We start from the raw sequence: 25,301 nt of genomic DNA, 5'->3' as shown, positions 1-25,301 counted from the left end.
TATTTCTGTTCCTTTAAATCAGAAAGCATGCAGGGTGCTAAATAAATTCTGGTTGATTTCTTCTAAGTGTTAGTTGCACATTAATATTAGATCTTGCAAGCAGGATTTATTTTGATCGCTGGAGTCACTAGGACATTTGAGGAATGGAATGTTGGGTTGAGTGTGGGTTAAGGAGACCAGAATAGAACCTGGTACTTCAGAGCCGGATGGGGCTTTGAGGATTGAGAGGTCCAGTGTGTTTGGCCTTTGGTGGTTTCTCATGACCATAGGACTTCTTTGCAGGTAAGCATGCTTAACACAAGCAGGGGGGTAAAATGTGTTAGCGTCGCTGGGCTTGCCTGCCTGCGTTTCTGCCATGCACCATGAGAAGAGTTTCTGCCCCTTCTGCCTGGGCCCCAGAAGAATTATATACTGAGCAGAACAGAGCGCAGGCCATAATGAGGCAGGAAGCCAAGTCCAACTGGATCCGCTGCTTGAAGCAGAGTGGCCCAGCTGACCCCAAACCGACCCTGAGCAGAACTGCAGACACAAAAGAAATAAATGCTTTATTGCCTCCTCCACGATTTTGTGGCCATTGTTCTGCAACGGTAGATGACGGACACAGCCTCTGATGATAGTTTTTGATGCTAAAGTGCAAAGCTATAAAATGTAGAGCCATAGCTGAGTCTAATGATTATAGATCTAAGGATTAAAAAAAAAAGTGATTTCCAGAATATTTGCTTGTTAGTGTCTTGTAGAAATGAAACCCCATTTAAACTAAGGCTTAGATAATGAGAGTCTACATGACAAGGTGGACAGAGAGAGCTAAGAATCACTCTCCTCTGTTATTATCAATGCCCTTCATTTAAATACTGAAAAAAAAATTCTCATTTGTTCATTAATTTATTCAATAAACTGCCATTAAACATAATATGCAGCAGGTAGTGGGTTTTTCAGGATGAGCAGCCCAGGTGCCCAAGTGACATCTCAGCTTAGAAGAGAGACAGGTTCAAACAAACAACGGGTGTACAGTGTGATAAGAGGCAAGAATGCACATGTGAATGCCGCAGTTTCAGAAGAAGACTTTTTAATAATAATTGCTCAAACGGACTATGTACTTACTGCCAATCCAGGGCTGATCTGGGTGTTTTGTATCAATTATCTCATTGAATCTTCAAAACCCTCTGCAGTGAAATCCAAATCACTAATGCTGTTTCCATTTCACAGATGAGAAAATGGAGCTCCACAGAGGTTACGTAACTTGCCCCAGGTCAGGCATCATGTAACAAGACTGTGTGTTATTTGAACTTACGCAGTGTGATTCCACATCCCACGGTCCTCTCCGGTATACCACAGCTAGAGATTAGGTGATTCTTTTTCTTTTATTTTTTTAAAAGATTTTATTTATTTATTTAGAGAGAGAAGGTGCATGCAAAGAGGGAGAAGGGACAGAAGGAAAGGGAGAGAGACTCCCAAGCGGGCTCCATGCTGAGCATGCAGCCAGACACAGGGCTCGGTCTCAGGACCCTGAGATCATGTTCTGAGCAGAAATCAAGAGTTCTCATAGGCTTAACTGACTAATGCACCCCTATCTGAGCTGAGTCTTAAATGACAAATGTAGAGGGCTGCAGTAATTAGCCAGGTTGTTGGGGTAACCCCTTGTGGACAGAGCTGGCTGACCAAACTCAACCTCCACAGAGCTGTGGCTAACTCTGGCTTGATTTATGCTGAGGTTGAAATTTATAGGAACCCAAAGCTCTCTCTTGGTGAGGATCACATTAAATGGACTATGAACCAGTCTCTCCTTCCTATTCACAGATAACTCTGACTCATATACTTTCTATTCTTCACTTCACTTTTATCCTAGAAACCTCCAATGTCCATGTGAATGACACGGTCAATATCCAGACTCATAGCTTTTGACTTTGACTCCAATAGCCTTCACCTCTATTCCATCAGTACTATAGGATGACCTTAACTTTGACCTTTTCACTATCAGGAACTGTGCTACCCATTAAACCTTAACTATCTCATTCTCTGACTACGAACTCTGGTCTTTATAGCTTTCTAGATCTCCTGCTACCATTAAATCTGCACACAATACCAGGTCCCTCAGCACCTTAATTTCTCAGTTTCTTCCCTCTATCCCATCTTTCTTTACTTGCTTAGATATGTAGCCTGACTAATGGGGTATATTTCCCCAGTTCCTTGGCCATTCCAGCACCTTGTTCTCCACAATACACACTTGACATGTACAGGTCAGTAGATCACTTAATAGACCCTTGCGTCCCACTACCAATTTGTGACTCTTTCTAAGAATTTATTTATTTATTTGACAGAGAGAGATCACAAGTAGGCAGAGAGGCAGGCACGGGGGTGGGGTGGAGTGGGGGGAAGCATGTTCCCAGCCGAGTAGAGAGCCTGATGCGGGACTCTTTGATCCCAGGACCCTAAGATCATGACCTAAGCTGAAGGCAGAGGCTCAACCCACTGAGCCACCCAGGCACCCAACTCTTAAACCCAACTAGGTTTTGTACCATGCAAGTGTCTATATATGTGTACTGAATCATCTCTCCCTTCTTGAAAGTAGTTATTCCAAAGTTCCCTGCGTGCATCATGGGCCACATTGTGTCCCCTCAAAATTCATAAGTTGAAGTCCTAACCTCCAGAACCTCAGAATGTGACATGAGATTTAAAAAGATGTAATTAAGTCAAAATGAAATAATAAGGACAGACCCTAACCAAATACGACCAGCATCCTTCTAAGAAGACAAAATTTGGATATAGACCCACACAGAGGGAAGAGCATTTGGAGTCACAGTGAGAAGGTATCCATCTGTAAGTCAGGGAGAGAGGCTTGAGGAAAAATCAACCCTTACAATACTTCGCCTCAGACTTCTAGCTTCCAGAACTGTAAGAAAATAAGTTTCTGTTGTTAACACCACCCAGTCTGTGGTATTTTGTTAGGAGAGCCCTAGAAAATGTATACCGTTAGCTTCTTTATATTTCCCTATCCATTTTACCTTTCTTGTAGCAAATGATCTTATCTTCTACCCCTTGGGGAAAATAGGGGATTTCAGTCTTGGACTCTTTAACTGCCTATTCTTATACCTGCAAAACCCATTCCTCTCGTTTTCCATCCCAAAGAAAGAGGGACTTACACCTTTATCCAAAGCTGATCTTCTATTTTCACTTTGGAGTCTATGTCTTCCTGTTTATTTTCAAAACTGATTCCATAAATGATATTTTTCCTCTCCTTTATCCTTAAGATTTTTCTCTTTGCTGGGTCTTTTCTTCCAACCTAGATATAGGCTAATGTTATGACTATACTTTAAATCATGATGTAAATAAAACCTTATTCCATCCCATGATACTCTAAAGCAATAATTATACACTCTCTTCCCCATTCATAGTCAAACTTCTCAGAAAAGAAGTCATTTGCTCTGTTCTTCTGTCCATGACCCACTTGAGCCCATTAATCTAGCCAAGCATCACATCACTACACTAAAACTGCTCTGACCAAGTCACCCAGGACTTCTGAATGCAAATACGCAGAGTACTTTTCAATTTCAGTCTTTTTGGACCGCTCACTGGTTCTCAAGTGTCATTCACTTATTCTCCTAGGGTACCATGACATGGCACCTCTTTGTTTTCCCTCCCCACTTCCTGACTGTTCTTTCTCTTTCTACTTCTTAGATTCCTCATCTTTCTTCTCAATTTAAAAAAATCTGTTGATGTTCCTGTGGATTCTTTCCTCCTCTTCCTTCCCCTCCTCTTCCTTCTCCTTCTCTTCCTCCTCCTCCTCCTCCTCCTTCTTCTTCTCTCTATTTTCTCTCCTTCTTCTTCTCCTTCTTCTACTTTTTCCTTTTTTTCTTCTTCCTCTTCCTCTTCTTCCTCTTCCTCCTTCTCCTCCCTCTTCCTCTCCCTCTCCTTCTTCTTCATTGTCTTCTTCTATTGTCTACTTCTAATTCTTAACTAATGTCTACTTTATATTCTACCAGAATTTCAATTCCTTGAAGTCATCATGCTGATGACTCTTTCTTTTCCTTCTCCTTCTTCTTCTAGCATCTATACTATAGTCATCAAGAATGTAGACTCAGGGGCCAAATTATTGGATTTACGTTATAGCTCAACTACTTCCTAGCCATGCAACCATGGTGAAGTCACTTAATCTCCTTATCTTACTCTTTAATCATTTTAAATGGATTTAATTTGTTTGTTTCAAAAATTAAATGAAAATATGTAAAGCACTTAGAAATTTCTGGAAAATAATAACATCAAGTAAGTTTTAGCTATTATTAAATAACTGTCCAGAAATCCAATTCTATATTTAAAACCACTTACTGTCCCCAGATGTCCCACAAGTACTTCAAAAACTTATCCAAAGCTGAACTCATCACATCTTTTTATCACAAAAACTTTCCCCCTGACTGCTTTGTCTGGTAAATTTGTATCACTCTTTTCTGATAAGAAGTGAGCCTGGTTGTTTGCTGACACTTTTCTCTCATCTTCGTCTCCATCTTCCAATAGTTACCAAGTCCCATTATTTCTACTATTATATATTTCTGTCTGTCCTGCCTCCTACCTTGCATTCCACCACTGTTGTAAAGCAGGTCCACATCTTTGATGTGTGTTTTGTGTATGTTGGAGGAGTGGAGGTCTGGACCATTACAACTAATCTCTGTTGACTGAGTCCATTCTTCTAGTGTGCTATTTACTTGGCACTCAAGGTATGCTTTTAAAAAACAAACATATTCATGTTACTCCTCTGCTTGAATCACTTCAACAACTCTTCATCACTGTCAATGTAATGTCCATACTTTAGAAGGCCCCCTTGATTTAAACCCCGGTGTCCACCTTTCCAGCTTAAACTCCTATCAAGTCCCCACTGTGCTCCATAATTCAGTAAAATCTTCCCTCTTGCCTTTGATAATTTGTGTTATTTTTCAAATCCCTTTTTTCCCACTTACAATCAGATGGTAATTGGAGGCTTTTAGGTACAGACCTCAAATAAATAGTTCTAAGCAGGCAAGACAAAAATAAATTCAGATGAAAAGAAAGCCCTAGATGCAAAAAAAACTATTATGAGGGTTTAAATAATCCAGTTACATAAAGTGAAAATTACTTCTGTTTTTTTTAATCTTTTCCCAATTTCCTGCATTGAACAAATAACTTTTATTGAAAATCTATCCCCTTTCCTCCCTCATTTAAGAGCTTGATTCACATTCATTGCTCTATTTGACAATTCCCCTCCCAAAGCCATGCTTAAAATATTTTGAGTTTGGAGATTGCAATAGGAATCCTATTTAAAAACAAAAAACAAAAAAGTCACGAGCAGGAGCAGATTGATAATTTAAAAAATGAATGATATTATTTGTGTAATCTTCATCTTTTCCTCTGTGGGTGTGTGTGTGTGTACATTTGCATTTACTACATTTTATTTTATTTTATTTATTTTTTTATTTGACAGAGAGATCACAAGCAGGCAGAGAGGCAGGCAGAGAGAGAGGAGGAAGCAGGCTCCCCGAGAGAGCAGAGAGCCCGATGCGGGGCTCGATCCCAGGACTCCGAGATCATGACCTGAGCCGAAGGCAGCGGCTTAACCCACTGAGCCACCCAGGCGCCCGCATTTACTACATTTTAAACCTATACATTTATCACATTTTCAATAAGAAAAAAATGTCTGAAAATGAAACAATTACCAAACAGTCAACAGCTTACAATATGTAATGGAATCTACATGCACGTTCTCTTAGCAGAAAACACTTGGAGTTAAGTGTTAACTAAATGTAAATGTGGAGACACCTGCTAGTTAAATGGGTGCCTTAATACAGACCTCCTGGGGATTTGTTATAGTCTCGCCAGCTGTAACTTTCCGATTTTCCCTCCAGCCGAGATAGCACAACCATTGATGAAACACATAGTAGAATCAGCCATATGACTCTGGAACACTCTCAGTATCAGTGTTGATAGAATTATGTTTGAACTTAACTCTCTTTAACAAGATTTAAGGCATCTTCCCACATCTCAGTATGCGTGATTGTTTAAGGTTTTCATTTTTGGCTTCAAACACATAGGCTTTCTCTGTCTTTTCTTTTCCCAACAAGTTCCCTGGCTTTGTCCCCACGCACCTCTCTATTTATCTCTATGAATGCTACCGCTTTGTTTATAGTAGAGGTGACAAGACACAAACCAGGATTTGGGAAGAGTGAGTGGGATGGGGCTGACTTTAAGTTGCGTTTTAGGAAATGTGCTATAACTAACATTTGCATCTGGCATTTCGTAGCCCCCTCATCTTCTGTTATGTGTGAATTCCAGTTGGGTGATTCATCCTGACATGGGATTTCTTTGCTTCTTCTACTCTGCAAAAATGTGAGAGAATGAGGGGAGAAGTTTCTCATTCCTTTTGATTTTTCTAAGCAATCTTTATTTTTTTCCCATAGCTATGAAAGAAATTTTTCCGATGAGAAACGTTGCAGTTATGACATAACAATTCCATGTTTCACAACCCAACTGCTCTTCGTGTTGTGCTTCCCACCCTCATTTCTCACAATTCAAAGTAAATTGTGAGATTACTAGTACAATTAAGGCTCTGGAAAGAGGAAAACTGTGTATTATGGCCTTGATAACCCTTAAGGGAGATCAAGTCACAACTCCGCTCCAAATTCCAATTTTAGATTTGGGTTCAACAATAGTAATGAATAGAAGAAACACAGGAAAGCAGATACGTGTTTTAAAATCATCTTGACCAGAAATGTTTATCTAGGCATGTTAGGCTCCGGCAAGATGTCTATCATCTCCTCCTTCCATATATTCCACTTTGGTTAGAGTAGCACTTATCTATTATCTGAATACTATTACAGCCTTATTTTGGAAAGGTCTCCCTGGTCACACGTACCTTAAGCTAGAGAGGAAGGCAACTGATTGCATATTTTTTTAACTGAAGTTGTTTCTGTGGAACAATACAAATTATATTTATACCATTGTTTGCAAAGATTAAGTCAATGGAATCATCGCATCCATTGGGGCTAGGATTGGAAATTTCTTTGTTTGGTGGACAATGTGCATGTTGTTTTTTTTGTTTTTGTTTTTGTTTTGTTTTGTTTTTTTAACCAGGTAAAGCAATGTGCAAAAAGTAAAACTAAAATTGCTAAAGCAAGTAACCTATCCAGAGGTTAAACATTTCGAATTAAAATACTAGTATTTGCACAGCCTAATTTCAAGCAAGTACATCAAGTTCATAAGAATGTGTTGTACTTTACTTACAGAACTGCTATAGAAGATAAAACCTTAGTAGGAAGTTTTCATGTCCAACATTTACTGTTATACTTACAGTATATTGTCTGCAATCCATACCCATTTTCTGTTTTCATTTCCATTCTCATTGATTTAGAATTTCATCATCTTTTTTTTTAATTTTATTTTTTATAAACATATATTTTTATCCCCAGGGGTACAGGTCTGCGAATCGCCAGGTTTACACACTTCACAGCACTCACCATAGCACATACCCTCCCCAATATCCATAACCCCACCCCCCCTCTCCCAACCCCCCTTTCCCCATCAACCCTCAGTTTGTTTTGTGAGATTAAGAGTCACTTATGTTTTGTCTCCCTCCCAATCCCAGGCTAATAATATTTTTAAAAAGATGATGAAATTCGGAGAGAATTTCATCATCTTTTTAAAAATATTATTAGCCTTCTATCTTACCTTCTTGCCGTGAGTCAAACTTCTCCAGCTCCTTGTACAACTACTGAAATTACTTTTATATCTAAATTAATTCAACAAATTAATGATAATTTTTTCATTGAAAATGACAAAAACCCAATTTAAAAGTATCTAAAATAAAAAGGGAATTTATTGAGCCATACAAACAGGAACTTAAATGGGTAATACAGATATGGGTCTCAAGCTATTGTTTGGCAAGATATAATCAGGAGTGTATTACTTAACTTCATGACCTTAATTAATAATGTCTGCCTTATTTCTCAGATAGAATCTCTTGGTGTGGTAACAAGATGGCTTCTTCAAGAGCTGCAACACAAAATTCCACTCTACCAAACACCTCATTAGAAAAATGGGGGTTATCTTCTTAATATATTTGGGGAAAAACAAACAAACAAATTCTTGGGAAAGATTATTGTAGTTCTGCAAGATTATGTTTTATCCTTGAATAATGAAATGTAATGTCCAGGAGAGAGGGACCCTTCAAACAAATTAATCTGGGTTGAGATCCCAAACTCAATCAAATACAAAAACAGAACAAACGTAAAATGAGAGAGACTAAGGTATTTGTAGGATACAGTAACAAAGTTAGAAAATGTGTCGGTTAAAATCTGAAAGGGAGAGAATGGGTCATTAAAAAATAGTTGAAGAAATAATTGCATGGAGCACTGGGTGTGGTGCAGAAACAATGAATTATGGACCACTGGAAAAAAATAAAATTAAGTTAAATTTTAAAAAATAAAAAGTTATTTGGCTTAATTAAAAAAAAAGAAATAATAGATGTAAATTTTCAATCCTAAAGAGATATAATAGAGTATAGAATTTACAATCTTACTTAGTCTAGTATTAGTAGAGTGGGATAATATGCATAGTACAAGTAGTATAGGTATTCTTCATGTGGAAAAAAATATTACAGATGGAACCTCAGAAACGCAGGAAAAAAAAGCTGCAACAAGATGATCAGAGTGTGGACAAATAGAAATAATGATAGTACTTATTTAACAATAATAATGATATCTTAAATATTTTAGAATATAAATTATTAAAACACACAAAAGCAGGGATATGTGTGTTAGGAGGTTACAAAAATGGAGGAAAAAATGTTCTAAGTTTCTTTAATTGCCCTGTAGAAAGGTAAAAAGAACTAATATTTGATTTTGAAAACTCAACTAGTCATAGTGTGATTTCTATGGCAACTATAAAAAAAGCAAAAGATATAATTTCTAAGCTAATATAAAGAAAAGTTGGATTAATAAAATAACTAAACTAAGTAAAGACATAAGAGTAGAGAAATGAAATTAATAAAGTGCTATGTTTAATCTTAACTATATCAGAAATTATATTAAATATAAATTGACTGAGTTCTTTCTTTAAAATACAAACTGGCCACCTCCCAAAAAAATCCTCAAAACCAAATTCTGAGCTGTATACAAGCAACATCTAAATTATAAAAATACAGAATTATTTAAAACCAAGGAATATAAAAAAGATTTAAAATGCAAACTTAAAGTAAAAGAAAACTGTCATGCTATGTTAATATCAGAGAAAGACTTTACAAGAAAGTATTAACAGAGATTGAAGATAGTTCATAGGGGTGCCTGGGTGGCTCAGTGAGTTAAAGCCTCTGCTTTCAGCTCAGGTCATGATCTCAGGATCATGGGATCGAGCCCTGCATTGGGCTCTCTGCTCAGAAGGGAGCCTGCTCCCCACCACCCCCCTCGCTCTCTGCCTGCCTCTCTGCCTACTTGTGAACTCTCTCTTTCTGTCAAATAAGTGAATACAATCTTTAAAAAAAAGAAGAAGAAGAAAAAAAAGATAGTCCATAATAACAAGTGTCAGTTAAATGGGACAATATAACACTCTAAAGCAAAATTGTCAGAAGTACAATGAGAAACAGAAAAATCCAGAATCATAGCGAATGAATGTATTAAATCTCTCTTAGTCCACTGATAACAGAAGTAGGCAACAAAAAGAAGCAGTAAGAATACAAAAAGTTTGAACTAGGTTATTGAAAAATTTGCCAAAATTTGTTCATATAGTGCATCACAACGCCAGCCTAAATAAAATTTAAAAAACTGAAATCATGGAATACAATCTCTGAACATGATGTTATTAAACTGGAAATCAGTTAAGAACAACAACAAAAGTCCCCATATGTCTTAAACCAAGAAATATACTTCTAACTAATGCATGGGTAAAGATAAAATGGCAGTTCGAAAATATGAACTGGGAAAGAACTAAAATTCCATGTATAACAGATGTTGTATTACATGTGTTAATACAACGTATTGCTTCGGTCTCAGTCATTAGGGACTTTCAGGTTGGCTTTTGTGCCCCGTGGCATTTTCCAGCCCCATCCTTTTGTTTACTAAGCGTTTCCTTATTTTCTGGCATTGCAAGATACTCCAGGCTACCCTGGGTTTGTCCTGTCCCTGATCTAGAAACATCAGTTTCAACAAGGTGCTCTGTATCTATCTTTGAGACTCAATTTTTATGGAGTAAAATGAACAAATCTTAATCGTACGGCTCAGTGAATTTTTTTATCGGGACATACACTTGTAACTTCTTCCTAGTTCAAGATATAAACAGAATCTCATCACTCTGGAAAGTACTCTTAGATGGTTTCTCAAGCACAAACTCCCACTCTTCCGATTTCTGTTACCCTGTTTAACTTTGCTAGTTCTTGAATTTCATCTAAGTGGAATCATATGGTCTGTATGCTTCTGTTTCCAGCTTCTTTCATTTAACATAATTTCTTTAACATTCATCTATATTCTGTCTATCAATGGTTTTTTTTTAAGATTTTATTTATTTATTTGACAGACAGAGATCACAAGCAGGCAGAGAGGCAGCAGAGGGAGAGGGGAAAGCAGGCTCCCTGCTGAGCAGAGAGCCTGATGCGGGGCTCGATCCCAGGACCCTGAGATCATGACCTGAGCCGAAGGCAGAGGTTTAACCCACTGAGCCACCTAGGCACTGCTGTATGTCAGTAGTTGTATTGCAAGGTTATATTCCCTCATGTCAATTTGTTATCCTTTCTCTTGTTGACAGACATTTAAACTCCTTCTTTCATTTTGTGTGTTTTGTTTTGTTTTTTTGGTATGGGGGTTTTGTTTTATTTTTTTGCCATTATGAATTAATACGACTATGGTGTCTTTTGGTAGACATTGTCTCTCAGTGTAACGTTTTTGAGATTCATCTGTATTGTTGAATGTATCAACAGTTTATTCCTTATTATTGCTGACTAGTATTGCCTTCTGAGTGTACCAGAATTTGTCATTTCATTCATCAGTAAATGAATTGTGTCAGTTTCAAGCAATTATAAGTTTCATAAACATTCATGTACAGCCATTTGTGATGATATGTTTTAGTTTCTTATGGGTGAAAATCTGGGTGAAAATCTAGGAATCCTGGACCATATGCTAAGAAATTGTCAGAGTTTTCTGGAGTGGCTGATTCATTTTGCATTCCCTCCAACAAAGTGTGAGAGTTCCAATTGCCCCACATCCTTGCCAGTACTTAGTTTCATTATTTTTTTAACCATTTTAAGTGATGAGTAGAAGTATCTCCTTGTGGATTTAATTTCTATTTTCCTAATGACTAATGACATTGAACAGCTCTTCTTATGTTTATTGCCATCTTTATCTCTCATTTCGTGAAAGTCTTTGCTTAATTCTTCCACCCACTTTTTTATTGGGTTTTCTTATTGTGCTTTTTTTGGTTGTCATTATTGTGAGCATTCTTTATGAATGTTGAATCCTAGGCATTTATCAGATTTATGTTTGTAGATATATTATCCTTGAGTGTTGCCTAGCTTTTCATTTTAGCAACAGTGTCTTTATAAAAGCAAAGGTCTTTCATTTTGAAGTACACGATAACAGTATTTTGTCTCCTGATTATTTTGCATTCTAAAAGTACTTTGCCCAGTATAAAGTCACAAAAATTATCTCCTACTTCTACAGATTACTGGTTAGGAGTGTGGGAGACTTCAAGAATAAATTTCAGGTTTTCTTATTTCTCCAATCAGAACTATTAGTTTTTGCTTCATGTATTTTGAAGATCTATTAGCATCTTACAGGGGATAAAAGGAAAAACTAATGGGGCGCCTGGGTGGCTCAGTGGGTTAAGCCGCTGCCTTCGGCTCAGGTCATGATCTCAGGGTCCTGGGATCGAGTCCCGCATCGGGCTCTCTGCTCAGCGGGGAGCCTGCTTCCTCCTCTCTCTCTCTGCTTGCCTCTCTGTCTACTTGTGATCTCTCTCTGTCAAATAAATAAATAAAATCTTTAAAAAAAAAAAAAAAAGGAAAAACTAATGGACCAACCAAGAATGATATCATATAACAAGATATGTAGTACAGAATTCGGCCTTGCAAAAAAGAGGTCTTGTCTTGTCCATGCTCCTGAGAGATGACACCTAAACATTTGGGATTTTCTGGGGCACCTGGGTGGTTCAGTTGGTTGCACGTCTGCCTTTGCTGTCATGATCCCAGGGTCCCAGAATCAAGTCCCATGTGGGGCTCCCTACTCAGCAGAGAGTCTGCTTCTCCCTCTGAACCTACCCCCTCTCATGTTCTCTCTCTCTCTCTGTCTCAAATAAATAAATAAATAAATAAATAAATAAAATCTTTAAAACAGACGAACAAACAAACAAAACCTTGTACTTCAAGGTCCAAGTCAGGTGAGCTTTCCAGGTTGACAAGCATATATAAATACATTTGTCAAGAAGGCAATGTATCCTGAAGATAAGGTTGGTGTTTGGGACACTCCCAGACTCTGATCTCATATGCCTCTCTCCTTGGCTGAGTTTAACGTATCTTTTCCTGTAATAAGTTGTGTCTGTAGGATAACAGTTTTCAGTGAGTTCTGTGGGTCTTTTCCCCAAAACTTTGGGGAAACCCCTAGATGAAGAGTTGGTGTCAGAAATGAAGCTAGTCATTTGTGGATTATTTCCTCTAACTTCATAATTGGACCCCAAATTCTTGCAGTTGGGGCAGAAATCTTGTGCAAACTTAATAGTTTGCCGGTCTCTGCCCTCAACCTCGTACTTTGGCCAATTCCAGATGTAGGTCTTATAGAATTCTTATTATCAACCTAAAGAAAGTTTGGATTTTTTCCTGCCCCTGGCTTCCATGAGGAATATATTATATTTGGCTACAAATACAGGTGATTTCAGTAACTAGAAAATTCTCAACTGCATAGCACTATTACAAAACTACTAAGATAGTCTTTGCAGTATTCTTTTATATTTTTTGTTATATTCTTTTTATAGGCATTTCCCATCAAACTCAGGACATTTTAAAGAATATTATTAAGTTATTTTCCCAAAAAAATGCACCAACTTAAGTTACTATCAGCAATTTATAAGACTGCTGATTTCACCATATTCTTTGTATCACAATATATTATTTCATACTCATCTTTCGTAATATGATGGGAATAAAATAGTAAATTAATTTTTGATTTGGTTATCATATTAAGCACTGTTTCATATTAAGACTGTATTTCTTATACAGGAAATCTGTTTATGTGCTTTACCTGTTTTTCCTTCTGATAAATAGTGTATTTTCTAATTGACTTCAGGGCACTTTATAAAGATTTTTTTTTTTTTTTTTTTTTGACAGAGAGATAGAGAGTACAAGTAGGCAGAGCAGCAGCAGAAAGAGAGGGAGAAGCAGGCTCTCTGCCAAGCAGGGAGCCCAATGTGGGGCTTGATCCCAGAATGCTGGGATCATGACCTGAGTCAAAGGCAGACACTTAACCGACTGAGCCGCCCAGCCTCCCCATACTTCAGAGCACTTTAAATTCAAAGTATTACCTTTCATCTGTCAACATTATTATAAATAGTTTCCAAGTTATTCCCTTGCATTTTAGTTCCTTTACCTTTGTAAAATATAGAACTATATAAAAAAGCCATATATATTTTTTAATTGACCATTTTATTTAATTGAAGATTTATATAATTCAACATATTTTATGTTCTTGTTCAGGACTTCTTGGACACAGAAATTTCACTTTTAAGAATATATCCTAAATAAAACAACAGAAAATAAATCCAATATTTATGTGCCAAAATGATTATCACAATAACACTTTTTTAGTCAGAAGCAACCTAAATGTCCCCATACAAGATAATAGTTTAATAAAGTATTCTCAAAAGTCTCAAATGGAATATTAGGTGTCTTTTAAAAATTGTGTTTTGGAAACAGTAAATTATATAATGTTGGGTGGAAAAGAAAACATGATTTAAAATGGCAAGTCTAGAAGAAAGTCTATAAGGAAAATATGTAAATATATTTTTATAAATATAATTATAAATAAAAATCTAGAAAACAATACATCAACATATTGACTGGTTTCTCAAGGTTCTAAGATTATGAGTAGTTTCTTGGTTTCGTGCTTTTTTTTTTTTTTTTTCATTGTTCCCCCCTAAAGAATGCATATTACTTCAGTTTTGGAAAGGAGGCCAAGAAATAGAAGCCCAGGACATAATACTAAATATAGTTCAGTAAAATTACTTCTATTTGGTGACAAAAGTAATTTAAGTGTATACTAAGTATTGCAGTTAATCAGAATAACAACAAACAGAAATGTCTATACCCTAATCCTTATAATCTGTGAGGATATTAACTTACACGGCACAAATAACTTTGCAGATGGAATTACATTTCTGAAATTTGAGAGAGAGAAAGCGTATCTTGAATTACTCAGATGGGCCCAGTATAATCACATGGATCCTTAAAAGTGGAAGAGGAAGGCAGAAGAGTCAGTCAGAGAGAGGGCATTATGAAAAACAGCACAAGAGAGATTCTGAACCGGAAAGGATTTCACCTCTCTTTGTTGGCTTTAAAGACGGCTCTGGGCCAAGGATTGTAGAGTCTGAGCTGATGGCCAGAAGGAAAGGGAGACATCAGTCCTTTTAACCATAAGGTACTGAATTGTGCCAGTAATTTAAATAAGAAAGGAAATGCTGTCTTCCCTAGAGCCTACATACAGTAAAGAATAGGGCTCTGGTGACACCTTGGGTTACCCCAGTGATACCCATGTCAGACTTCAGACCTATAGAACTCTGAAATAACAAATTTTGTTGTTTTCAGCCTCTAAATTTGTAATGATTCGTTTAGGCAGCATGAATACAAATATTTGTTAAATGCCACATTGAGGACTCAAATTAGAAAAATGCTGGGATGCCTGGGTGGCTCATTTGGTTAAGCAGCTGCCTTTGGCTCAGGTCATGATCCCAGCGTCCTGAGATCGAGTCCCACATCGGGCTCCTTGCTCAGCGGAGAGCCTGCTTCTCCCTCTGCCTCTGCCTGCCATTCTGTCTGCCTGTGCTCGTTCTCTCTCCCTCTCTCTCTCTGACAAATAAATAAAATCTTAAAAAAAAAAAAAAAGAAAGAAAGAAAAATGCCATGGTCCACAGCCTCAAGAGAAAGATGGATGTAAAAATAACCATATATACTCTGCTTAATCGTATATGTAAAGTTTTATGAAAACACAGGTGAAAAGTAATCATGCCTAGGAGATTCAGGAAAGGCACCAGAGGAGGGTAATGACTGCATGTCATCGTCACGACCAAAAAGAATTAGAGCTTTTATTTAGAGCATGCTCAATAGCGTTGGCTGATCTGGAGACTAATAATGTAATCTAAGTTCAAGACCACAAAGAGTAGAGTTCATCAAAGCTACAAACACTAGAGACCTTCTCTGAGCCTCAAGTTCAAAAAGTGCTTCCATTAGTCCTTGATGTTAGGGCTCTATTTGGACAGATGAAGGAATTTTCTTTATGCTAAGTTTAGAAAAAGGCTCTTATAAAAAAAGATGAAATTTATTTTTTTAACATTTTTGGTATTAATATATTATTATTTGGTTTACTGAGAAAGTACAGAGAATCTGAGAATCACAGTGCTCCTCCCTCATAGTTTTCCCTATTATTTACATCATATGTTAGTGTAGTACATTTGTGACCATTGCTGAACCGATATTGATACAGTATTATCAACTAAAGTCTACACTTTATCTTAAGTTTTTCCCTTTGTGTTTTATATCTTATAGGTTCTTATGGGTTTGACGAATGTATACTGACATACATCCATATTCTTAATACCATACAGAGTCTTTTCACTGGGCTAAAAATTCTCTGTACTACACGTAGTCATCCATCCCTACCTCCCCCTGAACTGCAGGCAACTGCCTCCATAGTTTTGCCTTCTCTGTCCTGTCGTTGGAATCATGCAGTGTGTAGCCTTTTTGGATTGGCCTCTTCCACTTAGCAATATCTTTGCCATTTGTATATCTTCTTTGATGAGGTCTCTGTTCAACTCTTTTACCCATTTTTAAATTGGGCTCCATATTTTCTTATTGCTGAATTTTAAGGGTTGCCTGTTTGGCTACCAGTCCTTTATCAGATAGGAGTTTTGCAAAGACTTTCTCTCCCTCTGTGGTTTGTGTTTCCATTTCCTTAAGAGTGTCTTTTGCAGAGTAGAAATTTATAATTTTAAGGAAGGACTGCTTACCCATGTTTTTTTTCATGGATTGTTCTTTTGGTGTTGTACCCAAAAAAATCATCATCAAGCCCAAAGTCACCTATAAGCTCTCTCCTGTGTTATCTTTTAGGAATTTTATAGTTTTGCATTTTACATTTAAGTCTATGATCCATTATGAGTTAATTTGGGGGAAAGAGGTAAGGCGTGTGTCTTGTTTCTTGTCTTTCTTGTCTTGTCTTTCTTGTGTTTTCTTTCTTTCTTTCTTTCTTTCTTTCTTTCTTTCTTTCTTTTCTTTTCTTTTTTTTTCTTTTTTGCATGTGGGTGTTCTTCCAGCACCAATTGCTGAAAGAACAATCCTTTCTTCTTTGACTTTCCATGGCTTCGTTGTCAAAGATCCATTGAGTGTATTTATGTGGGTCAGTTGTGGGCTCTCCATTCTGTTCCATTGAACTATGTGTCTATTCTTTTTTTAAAATACCATACTGTCTCGATTTATAGAAAGTCCTAGAGTCAGATAACATCAGTCCTCCAGCTATTCTTCTCCTTCAATATTGTGTTGGATATTCTGGGTCTTTTGCCCCTTTATATAAAATTTAGAATCATTTTTTTGATATTTACCAGGAAAGTGGCTGGGATTTTTTTTGAAGTGCACTGAATCTACAGATTGTGTTTCAGAAGAATTGACATCTTAACTATATATAGCCTTCCTATTCATGACCATGAAATATTTCTCCATTATTTCATCTGAGCTTTATAGTTTTCCTCACATAGATCCTGTACATAGTGTGTTTTATTTGTACCTAAGTATTTAATTTTTTTCGTGTTAATGTAACTAGTATTGAATTTTATTTTTTTAAAGACTTAATAGATTAATTTGAGAGAAAGAGAGAGTGAAAGAGAGAGAGCACAAGCACAGGGGGAGGAACAGAGGGAGAGGGAGAAGCAGAGACCCCATTGAGCAGAAAGCCTGATATGGGGCTTGATCCTAGACCTCAGGATCACGACCTGAGCTGAAGGCAGATGCTTAACTGACTGAGCCACCCAGGTGCCCCTAGTATTAATTTTAAAGTTCCAACTCCAATTGTTCATTGCTGGTAAAGGGGAAAGCAACTGGCTTTTTTAATAAAATTTAGTTTTAATTTGCCTATAGTTTACTTACAGGGTTAAATGAGAAGTGACTCTTTATATTTGTATCTCAAAAGAGTGCCAGTGGAGGATTTGACCGGACATGATTTCTGGCCGTGTTTGCCAGTGGCTGTCAGTCGAGGTGGTATACAGCTCATCAATGTATTAACACCTAACATTCAAGACTGGACCATAAAGTTTTGACAGCTATTATCAGACCCCATCAGGAAAATATTTGCCTCATCTAATAAAACGTAATTTCTTCTAAGGAGACATCTCTTCATAGAACGGCAGATTTTTCTGGGATAAGATGAAGTCTGTGGTCTCAGGGTTCCTTTGTCACTACAAAATCATCCACGTCCACACCAGTAGTCTTCCACGAGACCTGGGATGAAAGTCAGTCATCTGACAGTGCTGGACGAACGCAGTCTCATCATTGGCATATTTAGCCAAAGTGAGATTTATTTCTCCACTCCCTGGGTGTCTGCACTGAGAAGTATGTTCATTCTTCTTACCAGTGTCCTTTCACTAAAGAGAGCAAACAGACTCCGTCAGTAATAGGCTGAGGCTTCTCACTAACTGGCGACCACGAAGGATCTGGCACACACAAGCCAGTGAGTGTGTTCTGGAAAGTTAGTGAGCAGATTCCTTCCATACTTGACACTGTAAGCCCTCCTCATATATCATAGGCACATTATGAAGCATAGTTTTAGGAAGAACGAAAAACACAGTAAAATACAATAAAAAATGCAATCAAAATTGATATGCTCTATAAACACCTTTTTATCTAGGCTTCCTATCCATAACATTGTTCTCAGAATAAAAGGTAAAATCTAGATATTAAAAAAAAAGAGGTAATGAAGTTGTTTCCTGAGGTTTTTTATGAGCCTGAGTATCCTCAGTTACTTTTACTCATATTAATTCTCATAGGTAGAATTTCCTTGCATTTCAGACCATCAGAGAAACCTCCCCAATGATAGGTCAATGATTTCTAGGGAACTGGTTAAGGCTCTAAGATTTTTTTTTTTTTAAGATTTTATTTATTTGTCAGAGAGAGAGGAGAGCGAGCGAGCACAGGCAGACAGAATGGCAGGCAGAGGCAGAGGGAGAAGCAGGCTCCCCGCCAAGCAAGGAGCCCGATGCAGGACTCGATCCCAGGACGCCGGGATCATGACCTGAGCCGAAGGCAGCTGCTTAACCAACTGAGCCACCCAGGCGTCCCTAAGATTTGTTTTATTTGTGTTTATTTGCTTGTTTTACCAGTGAGAATGGTTATTGTGGCTCTGGTCTAATTTTATTTCTAGCCTATACCCAATCTCAGTTGTCTCTGTTCACATCAGTACATTCAATACTGAATATATAGTTAAAATTATGCTAAGAACTCGGAGATACAGAGATGAATAAAATAATTTCCCTGACCTCACAGAGTTCATAAGCCTGAGAAACATTCAAGTATAAGTATAGCTACTCAGATCACCAATATAATTCTTCCCTTCTCACTCTCACCGATATAATTTTAGGAACAGGAAAATTACAAGAAGGCCCTAATGTTCTCTGCAAATATTCACTAAAATAAAACACTTTTTCTGTTATCAGTGCACATTCAACTCAAGATTAAAATGGAATTTGCTAATTGACAAATTTATAATTTTTATTTTTTTAAAGGTTTTGTTTATTTATTTGACAGACAAAGATCACAAGTAGGCTGAGAGAGAGAGAGAAGGAAGCAAGCTCCCTGCTGAGCGGAGAGCCCGATGCAGGGCTTGATCCCAAGACCCTGACGAGCCGAAGGCAGAGGCTTTAACCCACTGAGCCACCCAGGCGTCCCCTACAATTTTTAATATACTGTATTCTTCAAAATATCATACATTTTCTGTTAGATCTGTTTAAAAAGTCATTGAATTTAAACGAATTAGTCTTTCGTACTAATTATTTGTAGGTTGTCAACAGGATAATTTGGATCCTATCACTTTTTTTCTTTTAACGATGCAAGAACTTTAAATTTCCTTTATAATTTTATAAATGGAATTAAAGTTTTACACTTTAAAGAGATATCCTTTAATCAAAAAAATGAAACTGGCCCTATGTGTGTTTTGACCTGATCTGTGACTGAAATGTGCATTTTTATTATATGGTAAATATATTTACAGCATGGACTGAAAAGGAATTCTCCATATCCCTCAGTTTTGCTTAAGATTGATTTAGCAACATCCAAAGTTTAACCCAAATATCTCATGCTTGAACACTTAAGGTATATCTCCATAGATCTAATTCAATCAAATATCCATGCCCATCCAATCAGCTATACTCAGGTTCAAATCATGCTACGAAGATATGGTTTCCAGAGATCCATCTCCATAATGAACGAACAGAAGGAAGGAATGTGGTAAACTAAATACACAACTAGAAAGACATCAGTGTCATTTCTCTATGTGGTGGGTGAGCAAATCTTCCAGTTTTCCCAGGAGATTCCAGTCTTAAGCAAAATGTTCTCATTCAATTATTAGCAGTGTCCTCTTTTATTCTTAAAGACAGTGTGTTGGGGGCGCCTGGGTGGCTCAGTGGGTTGAGCCGCTGCCTTCGGCTCAGGTCATGATCTCAGGGTCCTGGGATCGAGTCCCGCATCGGGCTCTCTGCTCGGCAGGGAGCCTGCTTCCCTCTCTCTCTCTCTCTCTCTCTCTGCCTGCCTCTCTGCCTGCTTGTGATCTCTCTCTGTCAAATAAATAAATAAAATCTTTAAAAAAAAAAAAAAAGACAGTGTGTTGGCTTGGACAAAGAATTATCTGATATGCTTAGATTTTACTGGTATGGAGTGAATTAACCTTTTTTAAAAATCGGTCTTCATTTTGGCTATGATTATTGTTTCTGGACATAAAATAAGTTTTCTTCTAAGATTTTAATTTATCAAGAGTATAAGGAATGCCTGTAAGGAGGGACAAGCAGGGTAAAATGTACATGACTAGCAAAAATGTAAACCATGCCATCTCAAAATTTCTATATGTAAATCTAGATGAGAAATAATTTATCCAGTTCTTTCCAACATTTAGAACTTACAGTCAGTTAGATAAGGCACTGGAATCCTCTATAGTACTTGTCACTGATTTTTTTTTTTTTTATTTCATGGGGTCATGTTGACTTTTTCTAAGACGGATTTTCAAGACTTTTTTTTATCACAGTGATCTCTGACTTTAAGACAGCTTTCATTTGAATACAGAGAATGAGCATGATATTCAGGGAAATGATAAAACAGTGGAAGATTTGGTATTAGTTATTCATGGGAAATAATCAATTTTGGTACATGTGTTAAGCACAGCAAAGATGAAAGAATATGGATATGATGTCTTCTAAGCAGGTATTTTTTAAAAAATTGTTTTGCCGACTTTGAAAAAGGTGTTGGGAGCTTTTTAATGGGTGCTAATGATAGAAGTCTGAGTACTCCTCTCCTGGGTTCTGAACATTATCATCTGCAAAAACTTGGACTAAGATTATGAAACTCACAGAGGAAAATTTGTCTCCCTGACCATAGAATTGTACACATTCTACTCTGGTTTCATTTCATCTCCATACTCTCTCCAGAGAGAACCAGATATGCAAATTGGAACCAAAACATAAACAAAGATTCAATCCCATGGTACAATCCTCAGAGGAATGAAAATGTTCAGAAGAGAAGAAGTTTATGAACTCTATGTTTAGTGGAAGCAGGCTACAAAAGAGTTTAGCTGTCCTTCTAGAAAACAAAAATTAATTTGCTTTGGCCAAATTAAAATTAATTAAAATTATGCAATGTTGCCCTTGTGTTAATTTTAACAGTGAGGTTGTTGTGATTTAAGGCTACAATTAGTTCTAGTGTTTGAAAGAGAAGCTCTGTAATCGAGACAGGACATTTTAATAATCCTGGTTATAAACATTTAATACATCATCTTTAGGGACTCACAAACACATTGTAATTAACTTTTACAACTGAAATAAATCAGATTGCATTAGCATATTGCAAAGGAAAAAATCATTTGCATGATTGAAAACAGCTTCAGAAAATTATGTATAACAGGCTTCGTGCAAACACCAGCACAACTTTTACCAGGTTTCTTGAATGAGGGTTATTTTTAACACATACAGTTTAGGATCCCTCAGCTAATTATAGCTTTTACCGTAAAAGGAAATACCCTGGTTCTCAAGAAGTGGCAGAAGTCAGTCTGTGGTCAGTAGGACTATGTCCAACCTTACTGTAAATTAAATGGGGAACATCCAAATAAAAGTATAGTGTGTACTTTCTCTTTAGCCACTTCCATGCTAGGAGCAAGCAATTTGGTCAGGAGAAAATAATTTTTAATTTACATGTTATTCATGTTTCCAGTGCTAAAATCATCAGCCGGAAGAGGCATATTGGAGTTACGAGGGTTCCCCTGACCAGCACCTCCTCCGCTCCATAGAACGTCAACGCCTTCTTGACGGAGCTTCCGTTGATAAAATGGCCGTTCTGTACGTTCACTTCCGGAAGAATAAAATGAATTAAGTTCTTATTAAATATGGGCTATTATTTTTGTCAAAGAGTTTTCAGGTCAAGTGGAGCTGTTTGATAACACTATTGATCCTTTGGTTCTCGTTGCTCATTTGGTCAGTGGGTGATCCCTGGTGGCTGGGAAGTTATCAAAAGCACAGAAACGGTCATTATACTTCCCAGGTTTGAAACCTAGCTCCAGGGGCGCCTGGGTGGCTCGGTGGGTTAAGCCTCTGCCTTCAGCTCAGGTCATGATCCCGGGGTCCTGGGATCAAGCCCCGCATCTGGCTCTCTGCTCAGCAGGGAGCCTGCTTCCTCCTCTCTCTCTGCCTGCCTCTCTGCCTACTTGTGATCTTTGTCTGTCAAATAAATAAATAAAATCTTTAAACAAAAGAAAAAAAAAAGAAACCTAGTTGGGTTCTATGCCTCATTTTCTCCATCTGTAAAATGAAGATAACAAAGTAGGTATTGAGAATCCCTCCTTGAAGATTAAATCAGATAATACATGCTATTTATTTTAGGGTGATGTCTGGAACATAGTAAGCACTCATTAAATATTAATGATTATCACTGTAATTGTCATTTCTGTAGCTTCCCCGTAGGCCAATGCCTAAAAGAAGGAAAGAATCAGTTCATTGTTCTCTGGAAGCTAGTTACTTTCCAGCATAGACTTTACTCAGGTTTTTCACAAATACACGGTGTGGCTCCCACCCCTCGGTTCATTTACTAGATTGATATTGTGCCTCTACTATGTGCAAAACATTATCAGATTTACAGGAAAGGACACGTGTGAGACTTCATCACTGAAGCCAGGGTAGACAAAGCAAAACCTGGAGTTAATCAGAGGGTCAGAAGCCTTACCAAGCTATGAAATCAGAGTGAGGGGAATAGCCAAGTTCAGATTCCAGGTGTGAGGCAAAGTGAGTACAGCCCCCAACTCCCATTTCCCTCCCAGAAACCCCCAGAAAAGAGAAGAGAAAAGCAATCAATTCCCAAGTAGAACAGGACAAAAGTCAACATCTATAATCAATCCTTGGTCCAAAGTAAGGAACAGGGTGAGGCACGTGGGTAAGGATACTTTTCCTTGCATTTAGGCTCTGTTCCCAGGACAATTCTAAAAATAGCCTTTTCTTCCTGGTAGATCGTGTGAATGATTAACACCTAAATGAGGATGACACCGTTTTGGAAGGAGTTGAACAGTGGGTAGAGATTCCTGAGAGGTAAGTTAGAGCTGGTTCGTGAAAGCAAATGAGACAGAAACAGTTTAATTTCTCTTAGGCAGTGTTCTTCAAATGACAGGCTAGTGGTTTCCCTTCAAGTGAAGTATTTCTACTCAGAGTTCTATTTAATCTGGATTCTAGAAATAGACATGGAGCGAACTAGAAATACTAGAAATCCACTCATAAAAGTTCTTCTTCATTTGGGTCTTTGAAAGAAAAAGAAGGGTCTCCTATTCTGCCCCATTTTGGGGGAAGTACCCAGACTCTTCAGATGGGAAACTTTTCATTTCTCCTGAGGCCATAGTTTATTGACTTAAAAGAGCAGTAGCTTAATTAACAGAAGAAATGAAGCCTATTGCATAATTAACTAGACATTTACCTAAAATCAATAATCTAATTGCCACACCTACAAAGGGGATAATTTTCATCCTATTGAAAACGATTTATTTATATCTCTGTGTTAACAAGGTGATTGGTGGTTTGTTTAAGAGACTAACCCCATCTGTAAAGTGATAATTTATTGAACAATCAATTAATCTTTTGAGTATTCCAAATGTAAACAAACACTGTGTCTGCTTTTAGAAGGTCAAATTTAGGCGACTTCCATCCTGCATTCTTTCTAAATCACCACTAAAATGTGTAAGCAATGATTAAGACTTTATTTTAACCATCCCTTTGGACTTATTTCTTTCAGCCAATAACATGTAAAATATTTGTCAATACATAAATCACCAATTTAGACCTGTATCCTGTCTTTACAATGGATTCCTAATCTAAATTACATTTCCCTTTTTAAAGATACACATCATTATTTCCCAATATACCCAGCTATATATATATATATACCCTCTGGGCTTCTAATCCAACAGTGTGAAGAATTGTTTCATATCTAGGAGAATGAATTACAACCTTTATCTAGGAGTATGGGTCAATGTCAAAATGCTGTAAACTTTAAGTTGAATTAAGTATCCCATAGTCTGCATGCTTGTCCAAAGTTTATTTTACTCTTTCTCCCCTGAGGGCTTCCTGGGTGGCTCAGTGGGTTAAGCCTCTTCCTTCAGCTCAGGTCATGATCTCAGGGTCCTGGGATCGAGTCCCACATCGGGCTCTCTGCTAGGCAGGGAGCCTGCTTCCTCCTCCCTCTCTCTCTGCCTGCCTCTATGCCTACTTGTGATCTCTCTCTGTCAAATAAATAAAATCTTTAAAAAAAAAAAATCTTTCTCCCCTGAACAATTGGGGATGAGATTTCTAAGACTTAATGCACTTCCTGTTTTATGACTGTTCTCAAAGCATTTCATTTCTTAAAATACTGTCATAGCTGAGTATGAATTCTCTTGCATCTACCTTCAAAGTTGACTTTCATTTACATTCTAACATTTAAACTAAGACACTCCATTCTACTAGATACGTAATCATAATAATTATGGTATCAGCCTGTGCATAGGTAGGAGGAACGATTTACAGTATCTTCAAAAATTTCTAAGTCTTCGTCTCTGAAGATCGTTACAAACTTCATTAAATGCAAGAGTGGGTGCTGAAGGGCGAACAGGATGGTGGTCATGGAAAAATATGGTCTACCAAGCTGATTAAATAAAAAGAAATTTCTAGGTCTTAGGTCAGGGTTTTAAGTTGGGATTAGTGCAGTGATTCTTCCTCTAGGGTTCTAGATCAAGGGGCCCATGAAATTGGATGGAAAACAGCTGCAGCTTTATTTTCACTGATTTCTAACAAACACGGCATTTCCTTTCATTATGAGTGTGGCTACAACATAGTAATAGTATCGGCAATACTTATGAGTTGTCGCCAAGAGATGGATACGATTGTATCACATTAAATATGTCACAGATATTTCACACCCTAATGTATGATCAGTGCGTCTTTGACGGGATGGTAGGTATGAAACCCATCATTGGATCTTGTTACTTGCTACGTTAGCAAAGAAGCACATACATATGATGTTATTGAGTGTGTCTTAGCAACAGTTTAATGATTGTGTTTTAAAATGTGTTTTATAGGGGCGCCTGGGTGGCTCAGTGGGTTAGGCCTCTGCCTTTGCCTCGGGTCATGATCCCAGGGTCCTGGGATCGAGCCCCGCATCGGCCTCTCTGCTCCTCAGGGAGCCTGCCTCCACCTCTCTCTCTGCCTGCCTCTCTGCCTGCTTGTGATCTCTGTCTGTCAAATAAATAAATAAAATCTTAAAAAAAAAAATGTGTTTTATATTATTCACTTAAAATCATTTTTTTTTTCTAAAACAGGTTCATAGGCTTCATCAG

At 37.4% G+C, this 25,301-nt stretch overlaps 1 long non-coding RNA gene across 1 annotated transcript; it reads left to right on the top strand.

The window, feature by feature from the left end:
* The first annotated feature begins 92 nt into the window (after positions 1-92).
* On the top strand, positions 93-22,008 carry LOC125105540 (uncharacterized). Its single transcript, XR_007128936.1, has 3 exons — positions 93-282; positions 1,207-1,346; positions 21,665-22,008. It is a non-coding gene; the product is annotated as an uncharacterized LOC125105540 (long non-coding RNA).
* Positions 22,009-25,301: the final 3,293 nt, after the last annotated feature.

This window comes from Lutra lutra, chromosome 7, assembly GCF_902655055.1.
Source record: "Lutra lutra chromosome 7, mLutLut1.2, whole genome shotgun sequence".
In the NCBI taxonomy this organism is placed as follows: Eukaryota; Metazoa; Chordata; class Mammalia; order Carnivora; family Mustelidae; genus Lutra; species Lutra lutra.
The sequence above is the reverse complement of the archived record's forward strand: the minus strand, read 5'-3'. Positions and strand labels throughout refer to the sequence as shown.